The 21,820-nt window shown below is 43.3% G+C and overlaps 1 pseudogene; it reads right to left on the reverse strand.

Annotated features, from left to right (window-relative positions):
- LOC111971811 (inositol hexakisphosphate and diphosphoinositol-pentakisphosphate kinase 1-like) overlaps window positions 1-21,820 on the reverse strand; it is a 67,475-nt pseudogene that overhangs the window by 29,112 nt on the left and 16,543 nt on the right.

Here is a 21,820-nt window from a genome sequence, read left to right on the forward strand (position 1 = left end):
TTTACTAGTCTTCCATCATGACTCCTCCTGCAGGTTGTTTATAGTCTTCCATAATGAATCCTCCTGCAGGTTGTTTACTAGTCTTCCATAATGAAATCCTCCTGCAGGTTGTTTACTAGTCTTCCATAATGTCCTCCTGCAGGTTGTTTACTAGTCTTCCATAATGAATCCTCCTGCAGGTTGTTTACTAGTCTTCCATAATGAATCCTCCTGCAGGTTGTTTAATAGTCTTCCATAATGAATCCTCCTGCAGGTTGTTAATAGTCTTCCATATGAATCCTCCTGCAGGTTTTTATAGTCTCCATAATGAATCCTCCTGCAGGTTGTTACTAGTCTTCCATAATGAATCCTCCTGCAGGTTGTTTACTAGTCTTCCATAATGAATCCTCCTGCAGGTTGTTTACTAGTCTCCATAATGAATCCTCCTGCAGGTTGTTTCTGTCTTCCATATGAATCCTCCTGCAGGTTGTTTACTAGTCTTCCATAATGAATCCTCCTGCAGGTTGTTTAATAGTCTTCCATAATGATCCTCCTGCAGGTTGTTATAGTCTTCCATAATGAATCCTCCTGCAGGTTGTTTACTAGTCTTCCATAATGAATCCTCCTGCAGGTTGTTTACTAGTCTTCCATAATGAATCCTCCTGCAGGTTGTTTACTAGTCTTCCATAATGAATCCTCCTGCAGGTTGTTTACTAGTCTTCCATAATGAATCCTCCTGCAGGTTGTTTATAGTCTTCCATAATGAATCCTCCTGCAGGTTGTTTAACTAGTCTTCCATAATGAATCCTCCTGCAGGTTGTTTACTAGTCTTCCATAATGAATCCTCCTGCAGGTTGTTTAATAGTCTTCCATAATGAATCCTCCTGCAGGTTTTACTAGTTTCATAATGCATCTCTTCAGTTTGTACTATTTCCTATTCAATGAATCTCCTGACAGATGTATGTCTATACCTCGCTCAGTCTGTTATACTGTTATGACATATGCATCTCCTGCAGGTTGTTTACTAGTCTTCCATAATGAACTCCTCCTGCGGTTGTTTACTAGTCTTCCATAATGAATCCTCCTGCAGGTTGTTTACTAGTCTTCCATAATGAATCCTCCTGCAGTTGTTTACAGTCTTCATAATGAATCCTCCTGCAGGTTGTTTACTAGTCTTCCATAATGAATCCTCCTGCAGGTTGTTTATAGTCTTCCATAATGAATCCTCCTGCAGGTTGTTTATAGTCTTCCATAATGAATCCTCCTGCAGGTTGTTTACTAGTCTTCCATAATGAATCCTCCTGCAGGTTGTTTATAGTCTTCCATAATGAATCCTCCTGCAGGTTTTTACTAGTCTTCCATAATGAACCTCCTGCAGGTTGTTTACTAGTCTTCCATAATGAATCCTCCTGCAGGTTGTTTACTAGTCTCCATATAGATCCTCCTGCAGGTTGTTTACTAGTCTTCCATAATGAATCCTCCTGCAGGTTGTTTAATAGTCTTCCATAATGAATCCTCCTGCAGGTTGTTTACATAGTCTTCCATAATGAATCCTCCTGCAGGTTGTTATAGTCTTCCATAAGAACTCCCGAGTGGCGCAGCGTCTAAGATACTGCCTCTCAGTGCTAGAGGCGTCGCTACAGACACCCTGGTTTGAATCCAGGCTGTATCACAACCGGCTGTGATTGGAAGTCCCACAGGGCGTCGAACAATTGGCCCAATTTGTTCTCAACTGACTTGCTAGTTAATTAAAGGTTCATAAAAAATGTCCTTTTTTTTAATAAGCCTGCAATGAGTTTCATAGTCTCCATGCGCGTCTTCAACTATTTCTCCCTCATAAACGTAAAACATTTGCGTACGCCCACGCAACAAAATTGCACAACTTTTGTAATGAATTGAGTTGGACTAATGATAGCAATACAGCATCTTCTAAAAATGTCCATATGATTAAGGAGAGAGACAAAGCAGCAGGCAGATGGTTCAGAAGCTTGAGGGCTCTTCCACTAACCTAGAACAAGCCCTTTAATGACACTCTGTTCAGGAAGCTTGAGGGCTCTTCCACTGAACCTAGAACAAAGCCCTTTAATGACACCCTGTATGTTACAGAGCAGTTGCAACGTGACGTTGGTGGTGGGTGGGGGGGGGGGGGAATCACAGAGTAAAATGTCAAACACAAAGAGAAGGTGTGTCCACCAAGAGGACTGAGAGTGCCTCAAGTACAGTGGGGCAAAAAAGTATTTAGTCAGCCACCAATTGTGCAAGTTCTCCCCACTTAAAGATGAGAGAGGCCTGTAATTTTCATCATAGGTACACTTCAACTATGACAGACAAAATGAGAAAAAAATCCAGAAAAATCAACATTGTAGGATTTTTTTATGAATTTATTTGCAAATGATGGTGGAATAAGTATTTGGTCACCTACAAACAAGTACATGTCAACACAAGACAAGTTGTCTTTGTTTGAGATTTGATTCCCTTCAGCAATGAGAAAAGTCAGAAGTGACGCTGGAACGAATCCCAACTTTAGAGCTGCTGCATAATTTAAGCTCATACAAAATAATCTCCCATTAACCTCAACGCATGATTCACTAAAACTGAGTTAAACAACATGGATCTTACATTATGATTCACTAAAAACTGAGTTAAACGCATGGATCTTACATTATGATTCACTAAAAACTGAGTTAAATGCATGGATCTTACATTAGGATTCACTAAAAAACTGAGTTAAATGCATGGCTCTTTACATCATGATTCACTAAAAGCTGAGTTAAACGCATGGATCTTACATTATGATTCACTAAAAACTGAGTTAAACGCATGGATCTTACATTATGATTCACTAAAAACTGAGTTAAATGCATGGCTCTTACATTATGATCACTAAACTGAATTAACACATGGCTCTTACATTATGATTCACTAAACTGAATTAAACAATGGATCTTACATTATGATTCACTAAACTGAATTAAACGCATGGATCTTACATTATGATTTGGGCCAATACGTTCCAAGTTCTCGCTGACCATGTGACCTCATGAAGAGAAACCCAGGGCTCTAGAAAAGTGTTACTGTATGTGTGGACAGACAGAATATGAAGGGACGTTTTCTTATCAAACACTTTACAGTGTTATCTACATGTAATTCAACTGACGTTGGAGCATTAGTTCAACTGAATTCAATTGAGACCAGAGCTGAGTTTGATGTCAAATCATTTGGGTTTGACTAAATTGTGTAAAGGTGAGGTGAGGAGTGTAACCAGAGGTATATATAGTGGTAGAGGTAGTATATAGTGTAGTGAGGAGTGTAGAGGTAGTATATAGTGTAGAGGTAGATATATAGTGTGGAGTGAGGAGTGTAGAGGTAGTATATAGTGTAGAGGTAGTGAGGGTGTAGAGGTAGTGAGGAGTGTAGAGGTAGTATATAGTGTAGAAGGTGAGGAGTGTAGAGGTAGTACATAGTGTAGAGGTAGTATATAGTGTAGAGGTAGTATATAGTGTAGAGGTAGTATATAGTGTAGAGGTATATAGTAGTGTAGAGGTGAGGATGGTAGAGTAGTATATAGTGTAGAGGTAGTATATAGAGTGTAGAGGTAGTATATAGTGTAGAGGTAGTATATAGTGTAGAGGTGGAGGAGTATAACCAGAGGTAGTAGGAAATCTCCAGTAGTAGAGTACTGTACCTTGACCTCCAGGGTACATGCAGCGGAAGGCCCTGCCCAGCTCCTCAGCCTGTACCCTGCCTGCCGGGGTCAGCCCCCTCCCCACTTCAACACCAGCAGCAGAGACGGACCCTCCTTTGGACCCTCTGAACACACACACACAAATGACTGCATTAGTTCCTGCAGGCCAAGAATGTGCATGTTAAAACGTATATTTGAAGTCAGAAGATGACATACACTTAGGTTGGAGTCATTAAAACTCGTTTTTCAAACAACTCCACAAATGTATTGTTAACAAACTAAAGTTTTGTCAAGTCGGTTAGGACATCTACTTTGTGCATGACAAGTAATTTTTCCAACAATTGTTTACAGACAGATTAATTCACTGTATCACAATTCCAGTGGGTCAGAAGTTTACATACACGAAGATGACTGTGCCTTTAAACAGCTTGAAATATTCCAGAAAATTATGTCATGGCTTTAGAAGATTCTGATAGGCTAATTGACATAATTTGAGTCAATTGGAGGTGTACCTGTGGATGTATTTCAAGGCCTACCTTCAAACTCAGTGCCTCTTTGCTTGACATCATGGGAAAATCAAAAGAAATTCAGCCAAGACCTCAGAAAAAAAATTGTAGACCTCCACACGTCTGGTTCATCCTTGGGAGCAATTTCCAAACGCATGAAGGTACCACCTTCATCTGTACAAACAATAGTACGCAAGTATAAACACCATGGGACCACGCAGCCGTCATACCGCTCAGGAAGGAGACGTGTTCTGTCTCCTAGAGATGAACGTACTTTGGTGCAAAAAGTGCAAATCAATCCAGAACACAGCAAAGGACCTGTGAAGATGCTGGAGGAAACAGGTACAAAAAAGTATGTATATCCACAGTAAAACGAGTCCTATATCGACATAACCTGAAAGGCCGCTCAGCAAGGAAGAAGCCACTGCTCCAAAACCGCAATAAAAAAGCCAGACTATGGTTTGCAACTGCACATGGGGAAAAGTTCGTACTTTTTTGGAGAAATGTCCTCTGGTTTGATGAAACAAAAATAGAATGTGAAGCACAGGGGTGGCAGCATCATGTTGTGGGGGTGCTTTGCTGCAGGAGGGACTGGTGCACTTCACAAAATAGATGGATCATGAGGCAGGAAAATTATGTGGATATTTGAAGCAACATCTCAAGACATCAGTCAGGAAGTTAAAGCTTGGTCAAAATGGGTCTTCCAAATGGACAATGACCCCAAGCATACTTCCAAAGTTGTGACAAAATGGCTTAAGGACAACAAAGTCAAGGTATTGGAGTGGCCATCACAAAGCCCTGACCTCAATCCCATAAGAAAATTCGTGGGCAGAACTGAAAAGCATGTGCGAGCAAGGAGGCTACAAACCTGACTCAGTTACACCAGCTCTGTCAGGAGGAATGGGCCAAAATTCACCCAACTTATGTGGGAAGCTTGTGGAAGGCTACCCGAAACGTTTGACCAAGTTAAACAATTTAAAGCCAATGCTACCAATATGGAATTGAGTGTAAACTTCTGACCCACTGGGAATGTGATTAAAGAAATTAAAGCTGAAATAAATAATTCTCTACTATTATTCTGACATTTCACATTCTTAAAATAAAGTGGTGATCCTAACTGACCTAAGTCAGGGAATTTTTACTAGGATTAATGTCAGAAATTGTGAAAAACTGAGTTTAAATGTATTTGGCTAAGGTGTATGATAACTTCCGACTTCAACTGTATGTGTAAGAAGTTAATCATGACAATGAGCAGAGATGGTGAATGCCTGCGACTCCTCGTCCTACTTCTTTCCTCACTGGAGGCTTTGGGCGTGTCGTGTGGCAGGTAGGTGAGCTGCACCTTCCTTGTTGATCGCTGAGAAATGGCCGTACCTGGAAGAGAACACGCACACAGAAGGCATTATCGTACCCTTAGATGAAGAACCGTCATCATTATACAGGGGCAGGTATCTACCCTTAATGAAGAACCAGTCACATTATACAGGGGCAGGTATCCACCCTTAATGAAGAACCAGTCATCATTATCAGGGGCAGATATCCACCCTTAATGAGAACCAGTACCATTATACAGGGGCAGGTATCCACCCTTAATGAAGAACCAGTAATCATTATACAGGGGCAGGTATCTACCCTTAATGAAGACCAGTCATCATTATACAGGGGCAGGTATCCACCCTTAATGAAGAACCAGTCATCATTATACAGGGGCAGGTATCCACCCTTAATGAAGAACCAGTCATCATTATACAGGGCAGGTATCTACCTTAATGAAGACCAGTCATCATTAACAGGGGCAGGTATCCACCTTAATGAAGAACCAGTCATCATTATACAGGGGCAGGTATCCACCCTTAATGAAGAACCAGTCATCATTATACAGGGGCAGGTATCCCCCCTTAATGAAAGACCCAGTCATCATTATACAGGGGCAGGTTATCCCACTCTTAATGAAGAACCAGTCATCATTATACAGGGGCAGTATCACCCTTAGTGGACGGGGCGCAGGATCTTTTGGAGCGCGGGCCCCCACCCACCCATTCATCATTATTCACTGCGGACATCGAGTTTATTTTTGCGGGGATGTTTTGTGCCCGGGCGAGGTATGTGCGTCATAAGGGCCCGGCGGAGGGCGAGAATTTAGTTATTTATTTGTAAGCAATTTTTTTTTTTTTTTTTTTATTTTTTTTTTTTGTATTGGAAATTTTTTCATAAAAGATATTTTGATACATATTTTTTTTTTCATTTTTTTTGAGATCCTTTGTTTTTTTATGGTAGCATTTTTTTTTAATATTATAGGTATTTGTTTTTAAACAATTTTTATTCCATCATTTATTTTAACCACACAATTTATTTATTTTTTTTTTACTATACATTTTGGCTGAGTCTGACATTTGGCAATTTTATTTTGTAATTTTTTTTTTATTGTAAGATTTTTAGTACTCGAAAATGAGTATTACATTTTAATTAATTTTTGAAGTCTTGACGCAATTTTGTAAGTATAGATTTTATCCAAGTCATTTTTTCATTTTTGGATTTTTATTATTGATTTTTATTATTTAGTAACAATATATTTTTTTTTTTACGAATTTATTGATTGTTATTTTATTTTGATATTTTTTTTAATAAGATCAATTTTAATTTTTTATACTATAGATTGGATTATACAGTTTATTTTAGTAAGTATTGAATTTATATTTAACATGTTATTTTTTAGATTTTTTTTTTTTGTTTTTTTTATATATTGAAATGTCATACCAATTTTTGGGTTATTAATTATTACTATTTGAAAGAACCAGTCCATCATTATACAGGGGCAGGTATCACCCCTTAATGAAGCACCAGTCATCATTATTACAGGGGCAGGTAATCTACCCTTAATGAAGAACCAGTCATCATATACAGGGCAGGTAATCCACCCTTAATGAAGAACAAGTCAACATTATACAGGGGCAGGTATCCACCCTTAATGAAGAACCAGTCATCATTATACAGGGGCAGATATCCACCCTTAATGAAGAACCAGTCATCATTATACAGGGGCAGGTATCCACCCTTAATGAAGAACCAGTAATCATTATACAGGGGCAGGTATCTACCCTTAATGAAGAACCAGTCATCATTATACAGGGGCAGGTATCCACCCTTAATGAAGAACCAGTCATCATTATACAGGGGCAGGTATCTACCTTTAATGAAGAACCAGGCATCATTATACAGGGGCAGGTATCTACCCTTAATGAAGAACCAGTCATCATTATACAAGGGCAGTACACACTCCTTAATGAAGCACCAGTCATCATTATACAGGGGCAGTACACACTCCTTAATGAAGAACCAGTCATTATACAGGGGCAGTACACACTCCTTACAGACACGTGACATATGTCAAGAGCTCAGCGTTGAGCTCAACTCCATCCGAACTCTGTCAATTTAGGAAGTAAATTTTAAATATCCTTATTAAAAAAAATTAAAAACTTTTCTTGGACTAAAATCAATTAATTACTGGATGGAATTGGCAATTTTTAAATGGAACTGACTCAGACCCTATCGGACACGACATTTCATTTCAGAACCATGGTTCAGAGGTCTTCGACCAGCTTCAAACGCTAGCTAGCAAGTGCTCAGTCAGTCAGGCTAGGCCAAGCGAGTTTTGCTAGGCTAGGCTAGGCTAGGCTAGCTGCCTGGTTTCTGGAAACATGTTTTGGGTTGTTGTGTATGACCCATGGAAGCCTGCGGTCACTGTGTTACTGGTAATCCCTTATGTGCCATACCAGCGCTGTCCTTCAGGCTTTTGGTAAAAGTGCATAACACCCCACCCACCATCTCTACCTCCCCTGTGGTTTGCGATACGTTGATGTGACAGTGATAGGCTACCTACTGCTGCTCAATGCTCCGGCAATTATAATCATTTAGCATATCCGTCACTAATGTAAAACATACCTTCCTCTAATAGAAAAGAGTCCTTGGGACAAGCATCTGGTTTGACACAACGTACAGACCAAGCACATGACAGCCCCCGTGAAAATGGGTTTGATAGGCGATACAGTCTGTGTTTTACAACCGATCTTGGATTCCCCGTTCCCGCACCTTCCCAGATCAATAACCCACATAGATCAATAACCCTCACAGATCAATAACCCTCACAGATCAATAACCCTCACAGATCATGGACCTGTGTGTTTGATCCTTGGTTATTGTCAGAGGTGCCATTTGCATTGAATTGTGGTTAATATGCAATCCCCATACCATTATCAACGAGTTTAACCAGGAAGACTACATACAGACTACATACAGTACACAGAGAATGAGAAGAGTGAGAGGACGAAGGTGTAGTGAGATTAGAGGGCAACTTTCAGAACGACATGCATCACAGACAAACACAGCACTCGTTCAGAAACACACACATGGATGTGGCTAGCGGTCCCTGATTCTAATGGTCAGTTTTAAATCCCTCGTTATGACCTGGAGGTTAATGGCAGTGGTGGTTACAGAGCGAGGAGGAGTGAACCCGGGGGAGGGGGGGGTGTATACCGGGGAGGGGGGGGGGGGGGGCTGAACCGGGGAGGAGTGAACCGGGGAGGGGGGAGATGAACCAGGGGAGGGGGAGAGTTAACCAGGGGAGGGGGGGAGGATGTAACCGAGGGGGGGGGGGGTGTATACCGAGTGTCATTCAAGCTGGATTCCCTTTGGAAAGAGGAGGAGAGAGAGAGAAAGAGCGAAGGAAAAGAGAATTAGAGACACAAGGAGGATGGGGGTTGTCCACAAAGTGAAAGCTGCTAGGCTACGGTGTGTTTCAGGAATACAGGGACTAGGCTAATTCAATGTGTGGAGCACTGGACTACAGACACAATCAACACGGAGGAGGTTCCTACACTGGACTACAGACACATCAACACGGAGGAGTTTCTACACTGACTACAGACACAGCAACGCGGAGGAAGTTTCTACACTGGACTACAGACACAGCAACACGGAGGAGGTTTCTACACTGACTACAGACACATCAACACGGAGGAGGTTTTCCACACTGGACTACAGACACAGCACACGGAGGAGGTTTCTACCACTGGACTACAGAACACAGCAACACGGGAGGAGGTTTCTACACTGGACTACAGACACAGCAACACGGAGGAGGTTTCTACACTTGGACTACACGACACAGCAACACGGAGGGTTTCTACACTGGACTACAGACACAGCAACACGGAGGAGGTTTCTACACTGGACTACAGACACAGCAACACGGAGGAGGTTTCTACACTGGACTACAGACACAGCAAACACGGAGGAGGTTTCTACACTGGACTACAGACACAGCAACACGGAGGAGGTTCTACACTGGACTACAGACACAGCAACACGGAGGAGGTTTCTACACTGGACTACAGACACAGCAACACGGAGGAGGTTTCTACACTGGACTACAGACACATCAACACGGAGGAGGTTTCTACACTGGAACTACAGACACAGCAACACGGAGGAGGTTTCTACACTGGAACTACAGCACATCAACACGGAGGAGGTTCTACACTGACTACAGACACAGCAACACGAGGAGGAGGTTTCTACACTGGACACAGACACACAACACGGAGGAGGTTTCTACACTGGACTACAGACACAGCAACACGGAGGAGTTTTCACACTGGACTACAGACACAGCAACACGGAGAGGTTTCTACACTGAGTACAGAACACAGCAACACGGAGGAGGTTTCTACACTGACTACAGACACAGCAACACGGAGAGTTCTACACGGACTACAGCACAGCACACGAGGTGGTTTCCACACCGGACTACAGACACAGCAACACGGAGGAGGTTTCTACACTGGACTACAGACACAGCAACACGGAGGAGGTTTCTACACGGACTACAGACACAGCAACACGGAGGAGGTTTCTACACTGGACTACAGACACAGCAACACGGAGGAGGTTTCTACACTGGACTACAGACACGCAACACGGAGGAGGTTTCTACACTGGACTACAGACACAGCAACACGGAGGAGGTTTCTACACTGGACTACAGACACAGCAACACGGAGGAGGTTTCTACACTGGACTACAGAACAGCACACGGAGGTGGTTTTCCACACCCGGACTACAGACACAGCAACACGGAGGAGGTTTCTACAACTGGACTACAGGACACAGCAACACGGAGGAGGTTTCTACACTGGACTACAGACACAGAACACGAGAGGGTTTCCACACTGGACTACAGACACAGCAACACGGAGGAGTTTTCTACACTGGACTACAGACAGAGCGGAGGTTTCTACACTGGACTACAGACACAGCAACACGGAGGAGGTTTCCACACTGGACTACAGACACAGCAACATGGAGGAGGTTTCCACACCAAGCATCACATACAGAATAGCAGATCACTACCTGATGCATGGATAAAATTATGGACAGATTAGAGCGTGACGTGTGTGTGTGTGTGTGTGTGAGTGAGTGCGCAAGTGTATACTAGGATACCAGATTTTCCATGGCAAAAAAACAACAAAAAAAACGAAGCAGACTTTGTTCCTCGTCAACATTAGGACTGTTTTCCATGAGAAATGAAGTCTACTTCATGTTTTGTTTCCTTGCCACGATACTTCTGAGTATCGCAATACTGGTCACCTGACAACCCTGGTGTGAGTGTGTGTGGCGTGCCCATAAGAGTCTCTCACATCTCTAGAACTGTCTTGAGCTGCTCCAGTTTACCCTTCTTCTCCTCGATCTCACAGTCTGTGTGCTGTCCCAACTCAGCCAGTAGGAGCCGGGCAATGTCCAGCACTTCCTACACAAAACACACACAACAGTCAATTGAACTGACATTTGTCACAAAGTGCTTAACCGCTACAGGATCGGTGACCCCCACAGGACGGTTGAGCTAACGTGCGCTAACGTGATTAGCATGAGGTTGTAAGTAACAAGAAAATTTCCCAGGACAGAGACATATCTGATACGAGCAGAAAGCTTAAATTCTTGCTAATCTAACTGCACTGTCCAATTTACTGTAGCTATTACAGTGAAATAATACCATGTTATTGTTTGAGGAAAGTGCACTGTTATGAACTTGAAAAATGTATTTATAAACCAATTAGGCACATTTGGGCAGACTTGATACAATATTTTGAACAGAAAAACAATGGTTCCGTGGATCAGTCTAAAACTTTGCGKACAAACAGCTGCCATCTAGTGGCCAAATCTAAATTGCGCCTAAACTGGAATAATAAATTGTGGCCTTTCTCTTGCATTTCAAAGATGGAACATCTTTTACCAGATCTAATGTGTTATATTCTCCTACATTACAAAACTGAAAACCCCCTACAAAGAGGCGACAGTGGCAGGACATTTTACAGGTGTTGGAAACCTTGAAAAGAACTGGATTAGAGGTAGCAACCATATACAGTATTATCTTATTGTCACAAATAGGCAGTGTTGGGGAGTAGTGTAGTACATGTAGTTCAACTAGTAAATTAATTACATTTTCCAGTAGCTTAGTGGTAGTTGAACTAAATTCAAATCTATATAGTGTTTTCAGTAGTTAATTACTTTTTTGCCATGAACCGGTGCAGCTAACTACTGGAACTACACAATATTGTTTTACCATGTAGTGGTGTAGCTAACTACTGGAACTACACACTACTGTTTTACCATGTAGGGGTGTAGCTAACTACTGGAACTACACACTACTGTTTTACCATGCCATCTGTAAAAACGAATAAAATTGATAAATTACGAGCCTAGTTGGTTTAGCCACGGAAAAAGTCAGCAACCTTCCTGCTAGCCATGATTGGCTGAGATAATGAATGGGCTGGACATGCAGGGAGATGAGTTTGGATTGGTCTGCCATGTAGCATGCTTCTGTCTATAACATGAGCTGGTGTAGGTCATCCTTTTTAACGCAGCTTTTTTGAAAGATATCGCGTAGTAGAACTGCATAAGTGTTGCTCTCCACTTTCTGGAGGACCGAGTTTTGAAATCAGTGGAATTAGAGTATGACAGCTGAGGAGACGGAGAACATTCTGGCCTTTGATTGCAAATATGCAGACGGAGTCGAAAAGAGAACACAGAGGGCTGTTGTATAACCTGTCTCCGGATTACATCTTCAAACTAAAGGGCAACCACGGCATCGGTGACAGAGCGGGAGAAGTGTCCATCCATGTATATGGGTAAGATAGTCTAGCTAGCTATATTTTCAGATATTACACGTTTCTAATTTTGTCAGAAAGTCTTTTTCATTTAAAGTTAAAGTGTACTGTTAGCTAGCTAGCTAACGTTAGCTGGCTGTCTCGCTAGGTAACGTTACGTGTATGATCTGTCTAGTAATATTATTCGTATCTGAGTTAGTTATAGCCTAATGTAAGCTAGATAACATTGAACCTGGTTGGTTAGTTACCTGCAGATTAATGCAGGTTAGTACCGTTATGAGTTGGGATTATGGTTCATTGTTTAGCTAGCTAGCTACATGTCTAAACAAAAATACTCCACTATGCAAGTAACCATTTCAATAGAAAGTTCATGATGTCACTGCAACATTTGTCAATAGACGTAGCTGGTAAATTCGCTCTGGCTATCTACTCCGATTTCAGAGCCCTCTCGTCTGAGTGTGCCAAAGCGCAGAATAACTGACAAATTTATGAACGCTCAACACCCGTTGAATATGGCCAGTGTCAGTAAACATTGGCAAAAAAAAGCTTAATTCAAATTGTTGCCAGCAGCACAGGTGCAGTCATCAACGCAGTCATCAAAACTTGCACACTGGAGGTTACAAGTTTATCAACTTTCAAAGCAGAATTACTTTCCCATTGTTCCTCAACTCTAGTGTGTGATACACCATTTTATAGCTCTGAGTCTCTACTTTTATCCAATGTTAAAAAACACAATTTAAAATTTTGCTACGTAAGATTGAATCAAGCCGGTCGTCAGTCACATATAGGCAATAATTAACTATATTTTTCGACATTAGACTTGCCTAATTCAACACCATTTCAGATTTCCATATGATCATTTTTCATAATAATCACAAAGTACTGTAGTTTGGATGTAGTGAACTACTTTTTCAAAATAACTGAAGTAAACAAACTGTATTTTTCTAAGGGTAGCTTAACTTCTTCCAGTGTAAAGTCATTGGTAGCTAGGTAAACTATATTTTCAGAATAGCTTCCCCACACCACAAATAGGCTTCCGCTCAACAGAGGGTTTCTGTGTTACGGGAAAAGAAGATATACTTGGACTGACTGTAGCTGTTTGGGCTTCTTCAACTTCAGTTTCCCTGACTTGTAGCCTCCGTACTTTTCAAACAGCGCAAAGAATCTAAAAACAACAGATTCAAACATGGAATCTAAACAACAGATTCAACACGAAATGCAACAGGACTGGGGAAGGTGAATTACAAGTTGTATTTGTTATATGGACGAACAGAAAATGAAGTCGTTCATTTTGTCAGCGTGTAAAATGTTGCCCACTGTGAATGGGGAGGGGTATTTGAGTATATAGACTCACAGAGGGGGTATTTGAGGTATATAGATATATAGACTCACAGCGGGTATTTGCGGTAATGATATAGACAGATGGGCTATTTGAGGTATATAGACTCACAGGGTATTTTGCGGTATATAGAATTTTGACAGATGGGGTATTTGAGGTATATAGACTCACAATGGGGTATTTGAGGTATATAGATCACAGAGGGTTATTTAGGTATATAGACTCACAGAGGGTATTTGCGGTATATAGATATATAGACAGATGGGTATTGAGTATATAGACTCACAGAGGGGGTATTTGAGGTATATAGACTCACAGAGGGGGTATTTGAGGTATATAAATAATATAGATTCAGATGGGTATTGCGGTATATAGATATATAGACTCACAGCGGGTATTTGCGGTATATAGATATTTTTGACAGATGGGGTATTTGAGGTATATAAGACTCACAGAGGGGGTATTTGAGGTATATAGACTCACAGAGGGTATTTGAGGATATAGATATTTTGACAGATGGGGTATTGAGGTATATAACTCACAGAGGGGGTATTTGAGTATTTATATAGACTCACAGAGGGGTTATTTGAGGATATAGATCACAGAGGGTATTTGCGGTTATATAGATATATAGACAGATGGGTATTTGAGGTAATATAGACTCACAAGAGGGTGTCGGACTTCCATCTTCATCTTCTGTTTGGGGTGCGGTCTCCGTGGCGGATGATGGCGATGACACAGCGCAGCTTCCATCCTGTGGGACAGGTGAATTATAGAGTTGTTTACTTACTCATCCTTAATATATTGAGAATCTCAATAGGCTGAGGGCTGAAAAACCAATAGGCTAATGACTGAATCAGTTATATACCACCGGGTTTCAAAAACCAGGTCATTTACGGTGACTCAGGACTGTGTTTAGCCCAATGAGAGGAAGCGCTAGGAAGTTTAGCTTGTGGGAGCTAACCAAGTCTTCAGTCTCAAGAGAGGTTAATCACCACGTTGAGTATAGTTCACTAAACCACCTAGACTACCTCTAAGAAGAGATGAGCAAGGAAGAGGGGGGACAGGGATGAAGAGGAGAAAGAAGCAGGGCAGGACTGAGAGGAGAAATGAAAAAAGAAGAGGAAGAAAAGGAGGAGAGGAGTACTCACATGGTTTGTCCACGGAGGGTGGTGGGGACTATGGTATGTCCTCAGCCTCCAGGGGGATGGACCAGGGATGTGGAATGAGGGGCCAGCTCTCGATCAACTATGTTCCTGTGTGGGTGGTGGGGGGAAACACACTAATAGTGTAGCTATAGCACGATTTGGATTCTAGTAGTCAAGGAATGAGTTGTGGCTAAAAGACCCTTTTACTTGTCAACTACAGTATGGCTCTAAGTTTACCCAGCTTCCTGAGGTGTCTAACATCTATGACAGTTCATTTCTGTGTCAACTCAGAGACAGTTCCAGTCTGGTAACGTACAGTATATAGTTACCTCCCTGGGTTGTCAACGTACAGTATGACTAGTACCCAGCTGTCCCCGGGTGTCAACGTACAGTATGACTAGTTCCCAGCTGTCCTGGTTGTCAACGTAAGTATGACTAGTTACCCAGCTGTCCCTGGTAGCAACGTACAGATAGACTAGTTACCCAGCTGTCCCTGGGTAGCAACGTACAGTATATGGACTAGTTACCCCAGCTGTCCCCTGGGTTCATAGTACGATGACTATTACCCAGCTGTCCCGGGTAGCAACTATAAGTATGACTAGTTACCCAGCTGTTCCCCTGCGTAGCAACGTACAGTATGCTAGTTACCAAGCCTGTCCCTGTGTCAACAGTTACAGTATCGACTACGTTTACCCTAGCTGTCCCCTGGTGTCAACGGACAGGTATGGACTATTAAACACAGCTGACCCCTGGGTAGCAACGTACAGATTGGACTAGTTACCCAAGTTGACCCCTGGGTAGCAACGTACAGTATGGACTAGTTACCTAGCTGTCCCCTGGGTAGCAACGTACAGTATGACTATACCCACCTGAACCCTGGGTGTCAACGTACAGTATGGACTAGTTACCCAGCTGTCCCCTGGGTGTCAACATACAGTATGACTAGTTACCCAGCCTGTCCCCTGGGTTGTCAACGTACAGTATGACTAGTTTAACAAGCTGACCCCTGGTAGCAACGTACAGGGTATGATAGTTACCCAGTGCCCTGGGTAGCAACGTACAGTATGGACTAAGTTACGCCAGCTGGTCCCCTGGCTAGCAATGTACAGTATGACTAGTTACCAGTGTCCCTGTAGCACGGCAGTATGACTAGTTACCCAGCTGTCCCTGGTAGCAACGTACAGTATTGAAATAGTTACCAGCTGTCCCCTGGGTAGCAACGTAAGTTATGACTAATTACCCTATTTCCCCTGGGTTAGCAACGTCAGTATGGATAGTAACTGTCTGTCAACGTACAGTATGACTAGTTACCCAGCTGTCCCCTGGTTGTCTAACGTACAGTATGACTAGTTACCCCAGCTGTCCCCTGGGTGTGAACATACAGTGATGACTAGTTACCCAGCTTCCCCTGGGTAGCAACATACAGTATGAACTAGTTACCCAGCTGTCCCCTGGGTAGCAACTAGTACAGTATGACTAGTTACCACAGCTGTCCCCTGGGTAGAACTACAGTACTGACTAAGTTACCCAGCTGGTCCGCCTGGGTAGCAACGTCATATGACTAGTTACCACAGCTGTCACCTGGGTGCAACGGTCAGTATGACTAGTTACCCAAAGCTGTCCGCCTGGGTAGCAAAGTACAGTATGACTAGGTTTACCAGCTGTCCCTGGTAGCAACGTACAGTATGACCTAGTTACGTCTGTCCCCTGGGTGCACGTGTACAGTATGGACTTAGTTACACTGGTCCCTGGTGTCAACGTACAGTATTGACTTAGTTCCCAGCTGTCCCCTGGGTTGCAACAGTATCAGTATGATAGTTACCCAGCTGTCCCCTGGGTAGCAAACGTACAGTATGACTATTTGGCACCCCAGATACGATCTTGTCCGCCTGGGTAGGCAACGTACAGTATATGACTAGTTACCCAGCTGTCCCTGGGGTCAACGTAAGTATTGCTAGTTACTAGCTGTCCGTCCTACAGTAGCTCAGTTCCCCTGGGTGTCAAACGTACAGTATGACTAGTTACCAAGCTACTGTCCGCCTAGGTGTCAATGACAGTAATGATAGTTACCCAGCTGTCCCTTGGGTTGTCATGTACAGTATGACTAGTTACCCAGCTGTCCTGGGTAGCAACGTACAGTATGGACTAGTTACCAGCAGCTGGTCCTGGGTAGAAAACGTACAGTATGGACTAGTTTACCCAGCTGTTCACCTGGGTGCAACGTGCAGTTATGGACTAGTTACCAAGGCAGGTCCTGGTGGTACAATCGTGCAGTATGACTAGTTACCCAGCTGTCCCCTGGGTCATTCGTACAGTATGACTAGTTAACCCAGCTGTCCCCTGGGTAGGCAACGTACAGTATTGACTAGTTACCAGCTGTCCCTGGGTAGCAACGGTACAGCGTATGACTAGTTACCCAGCTGTCGCCTCTGGGTAGTCAAGTCGTTACAGTCCCCAGGTCCCTGTAGCACTGCGTAGACTTTACCCAGCTTGCCTTTGAACGTGGTATGACTTTACCAGCTCCTGTAAACAGTATTGACTAGTTACCCCAGCTGTCCTGGTAAGTCAGTGCTAGTTTCCCACTCCTGTTAGCACGTACCAGTACTAGACTAACTCTGTACATACAAGGACTAGTTACCCAGCTGTCCCCTGGTTCTCTAGTAGTAAGCTGTCCGGACAACGTACAAGACTTACAGCTTCCTGGTTCAAGACTGACTAGTTACCAGGTCCGGGTCACGTCACTTCCAGCTGTCCCACTGGGTAAGCAACGTGGAAATCAGGGGCTAATCAGGGAACTGCAGTTGGAAATTAGGCGCTGGGCTAAACCTGTGCACTTTCATAGTAATGTTGATCAAGTGCGCACGTCCCTGTAAAACTAAAACGTACTAAAGGAACGGAGATGAATAGCGCTAGTGTGAACGCTTTCAAGCATGACGCCTTGCTCACCTCCGCCAAGACTTTGCGCGCAGTCGTCATAGTAACTTCATGGAAGTTTCTCACAAAAGGCTGAAAGCCGTTGACGTCACAGACGAAGGAGTGGCCGTTTGCTCTCAAGAGGATCGAAGCCACACACAGTTTGCTGGGATCAGAAAGCGAGTGTCCACTGTCAACATTGAAAACTGAATGTAGCCAATCATAGTGGTTAGTGCCATCCCAAAGGTAGTCTAAAGAGGGTTCCCCCTTCATCTGCACTTACCTGAGAAAACACGACAGATGCTTTTACCTACGCAAGCTCTTACAGATAAAGGAGATGAGGTTGAGGAAGGGAGCCTCTTCAGACTATTGGGATTGCACGCGCGAGTTTAAGATGGCTCAGGTTGAGTGGGGTTGGAGATGACACACACACACACACACACACACCACACACACAGCGAGTGGTCTGATTGTTGACTCACCTTGAAAGGCCAAGCAGACCTTGCGGGCCACCCAGTATTCTCCATGCGGAGAGCATGACAGCGTAGCGGACCTCCTTTTCCCCTCGCTGTCCCTCTCCACCTTACCGTCCAGGCGGGGACTTCCTTGCCTCAGCATGGCATAGTCAGGGGGCCCACTGTGTACACCTAACATCATATCATATCAGGGCCCACTGTGTTCACCTGACATCATATCATAGGGGTCCCAGGGGCCCCCCCCCCACTGTGTTCACCTGGACATCATATTCAGGTTAAGTCAGGGCCCACTGTGTTCACCTGACATCATTAATCATAGTCAGGGCCCCACTGTGTTCACCGACATCAATTCATAGTTCAGGCCCAATGTGTCACCGGACATCAATATCATAGTCAGGCCCACTGTGTTCACCTGACAATCATATCATAGTCAGGGCCCACTTTTTCACCAGACATTCATATCATAGTCAGGGCCACTGTGTTCACCAGACATCATATTCATTAGTCAGGGCCACTGTGTTCCACCAAGCATCATATCATAGACGACATAGTCAGGGGCCACTGTTCACCGACATTTCATATCATAGTCAGGGCCACTGTGTTCACCTGACATCAATCCATAGACACATATCAGGGCCCACTGTGTTCCACCAACATCATATCAAGGACACATAGTCAGGCCCACTGTGTTCAACCCTGACATCACTATTCATAGTTCAGGGCCCACTGTGTTCACCAGACATCATTATCATAGTCAGGCCCCACTGTGTTCACCAGAACATCATATCATAGACACATAGTCAGGGCACCAGTAGTGATGGGGGGGGGGGGGGGGACAATACAGTGACATATGGGGATATTATATTGGATGAAATATTGTATCGTTTTGACAATATTATTTTTGCACTAGTATTGATCAATACTAGTTGTTTTCCCGTGGCATCTATCGTGTCCCTCTGCAGCAGACATAAGGTGAGCAATATGTTTAGTTTTTTTAAATCACCGTTTCTAAATCACAATACATACAGAATTGTGAGTATCACAATACATATCCTATCAGCTACTTGGTATGGTGATATCATATCGTGATGTCGCTGAAAATCCACAGCCCTAGTCCCCACAGTGTACACATGATACAGTATTAAAAAAAAATTACGGAGAAACTCCCCAAATACAGGTGTGCCAAGCTTATAGCGTCATACCCAAGAAGACTCAAGGCTGTAACCGTTGCCAAAGATGCTTCAACAAAGTACTGAGTAAAGGGTCTGAATACTTAAGTAAATATATCCTCTTTTTTTTTTTATATATATAAATTAGCAATAAAATTCTAAAAACAAATTTTTGCTTTGTCATTATGGGGTATTTTGTGTAGATTGATGAGGAAAAAACAATTTAATCAATTTTAGAATAAGGACGTAACGCAACAAAATGTGGAAAAAGTCAAAGGGTCTGAATACTTTCCGGAGGCAGTGTATGCAGTCCACCAATCGATGAACAACACACCCCATACAGCCGATCAAACAAACGACTGACTGCAACCAGGCTCACACACCCCATACAGCCGATCAAACAAACGACTGACTGCAACCAGGACTCACTACAGAAAGCCCCCCTACAGTACCCAACAGTATCAAGAGGAAAGGTCACGATGACTGCAACCAGGCTCACACACCCCATACAGCCGATCAAACAAACGACTGACTGCAACCAGGCTCACACACCAACACACACTTAAGACGATACCTTGACATCAGTGCCGTCCGTTGGCATGAACTCCTCGTATATGTAGGAGCCAGTCTTCCTCACACAGCTCTCTGGGGAGTACACACTACTGCGGCTCCCTATCTACAGGAGAGAGGAGACAATCAGACCTGGGTTCAAATAGTATCGACAGAGCGCTTGATTGAGCCAGCCAGATGGGATTTTGCACTTTTGGGACTATTCCATTTGTTGGATTCTTTCAAGGGGGGGGGAAATCAAATAAAGTGCAGCTAAAATATCTAAATATGGGGTTGAAGGTTTGGTTTGAGTACTAAGTGTGTACAGTTGAGTTTCGGCCCATTCTGTACAGCATGGCTCCAAAAAAACTCCACCCATCCACTATAATTCCAACAGCAGTTCCTATACAATACAGCGTCTGACTGTCCCTCCCTAGTCCCTCAGTACCTTGCGGAAGAGTCTCTGGCTGCCTCCTCCAGCTGAGGTGGGGTAGTAGACGTAAACGTTATGGTCCTCAGCACTCACAGGCTTCTCCACAAAGGGTTTGGGGAACACCTCCCCGTTCACCTCCACATGATCCTCCCCCTCCACCAGGTTACACTCTAGAATGACATGCCACCCAGACAATCAGAGACAGGGCCTCGAAGCACACTTGAATTATGCCCCATTGGGTAGGGGTTGGTGATACGGTAAGAGCCTTCATCTTCATTAGGCTAGGCGGAACTTGCGGTCTACAGAAAGTACATATTTAAAGGAAGTCGCTGTGCTTCCTTAGCCGCAACACTTCCTCTCGATCTAGCTCATACCGAGACTCACGCACATTGAACCGCCCTCCTGAAGCATTCTAACCAATCGCGCTATGGAAAAAGGCCACATTCAGCAGTGCAAGTGGCTACACTTGTAATCCTGGCACCCAGAACCAAATCTTGGGTGCATGCTAGCTAGCTAATTGATTTAATAGTACCAGTCTGTCACAAGAGACAAGTTACGTTGTAACACTTACCTTCAGGTCTGTCTGGGTCTCGGGTTAACACAGCGTAACGAGGAAGATCAATGCCCTCCTCCTGCAAGATACGATACACCTCCCTCCTGANGGGTCTGTATACAGGCTAAATACATGACATTATTGTTCCATGGGTATATATACAGGCTAAATACATGACATTATTGTTCCATGGGTGTATATACAGGCTAAATACATGACATTATTGTTCCGTACAGGCTAAATACATGACATTATTGTTCCATGGGTCTATATACAGGCTAAATACATGACATACAAAAAGTCAACATCTGACAGAAGCTGTATTCCTTTCTAGTCAAAACGCATAACTTGGGACGAGCGAGAGAGGTATTACATAAAATTTAATATCACTAAGCTTAAATCTGACCTGGGGAGTAGATAAAAGGTTCTTCAATATGCCAAATCACAAGTAATCCTTGTGAAACTTCTTACTGTTATTCGGAATACATGAACGCACTCATCCAAAGATTCCATTATGGCAATCTTACACACATCGTATATCCACAGGTTGTAGTGTGTATATTCTTGTTGATTATTATGTGAGGTTTAATGGTTTCTACATACACGACACCTTTTTTTTTCTTTTACTCGAACTGGCCGTATTGAGTTGTGACATCTTTTTGATAATAACCCTTTACATACGCAAATTTGTAGATCTTATAATCTATAGGACATACTTGTTTGCGGTATCCACCGGGACCAGGCCAAATTCCTGAGACTGCAGAAAGCGGGGGTGGTGGCATGCACTCCCTGACGAAACTACGTTGGGAGGGAATGTCATGTAATAAATGCCTCTTACCCGCCGTTCATACATATCGCGGGCAAACTAACTGTAACTACACTGACATATATTGATTTAATGAAGCCAG

This window comes from Salvelinus sp. IW2-2015, linkage group LG13 (genome assembly GCF_002910315.2).
Source record: "Salvelinus sp. IW2-2015 linkage group LG13, ASM291031v2, whole genome shotgun sequence".
Classification (NCBI taxonomy): Eukaryota; Metazoa; Chordata; class Actinopteri; order Salmoniformes; family Salmonidae; genus Salvelinus; species Salvelinus sp. IW2-2015.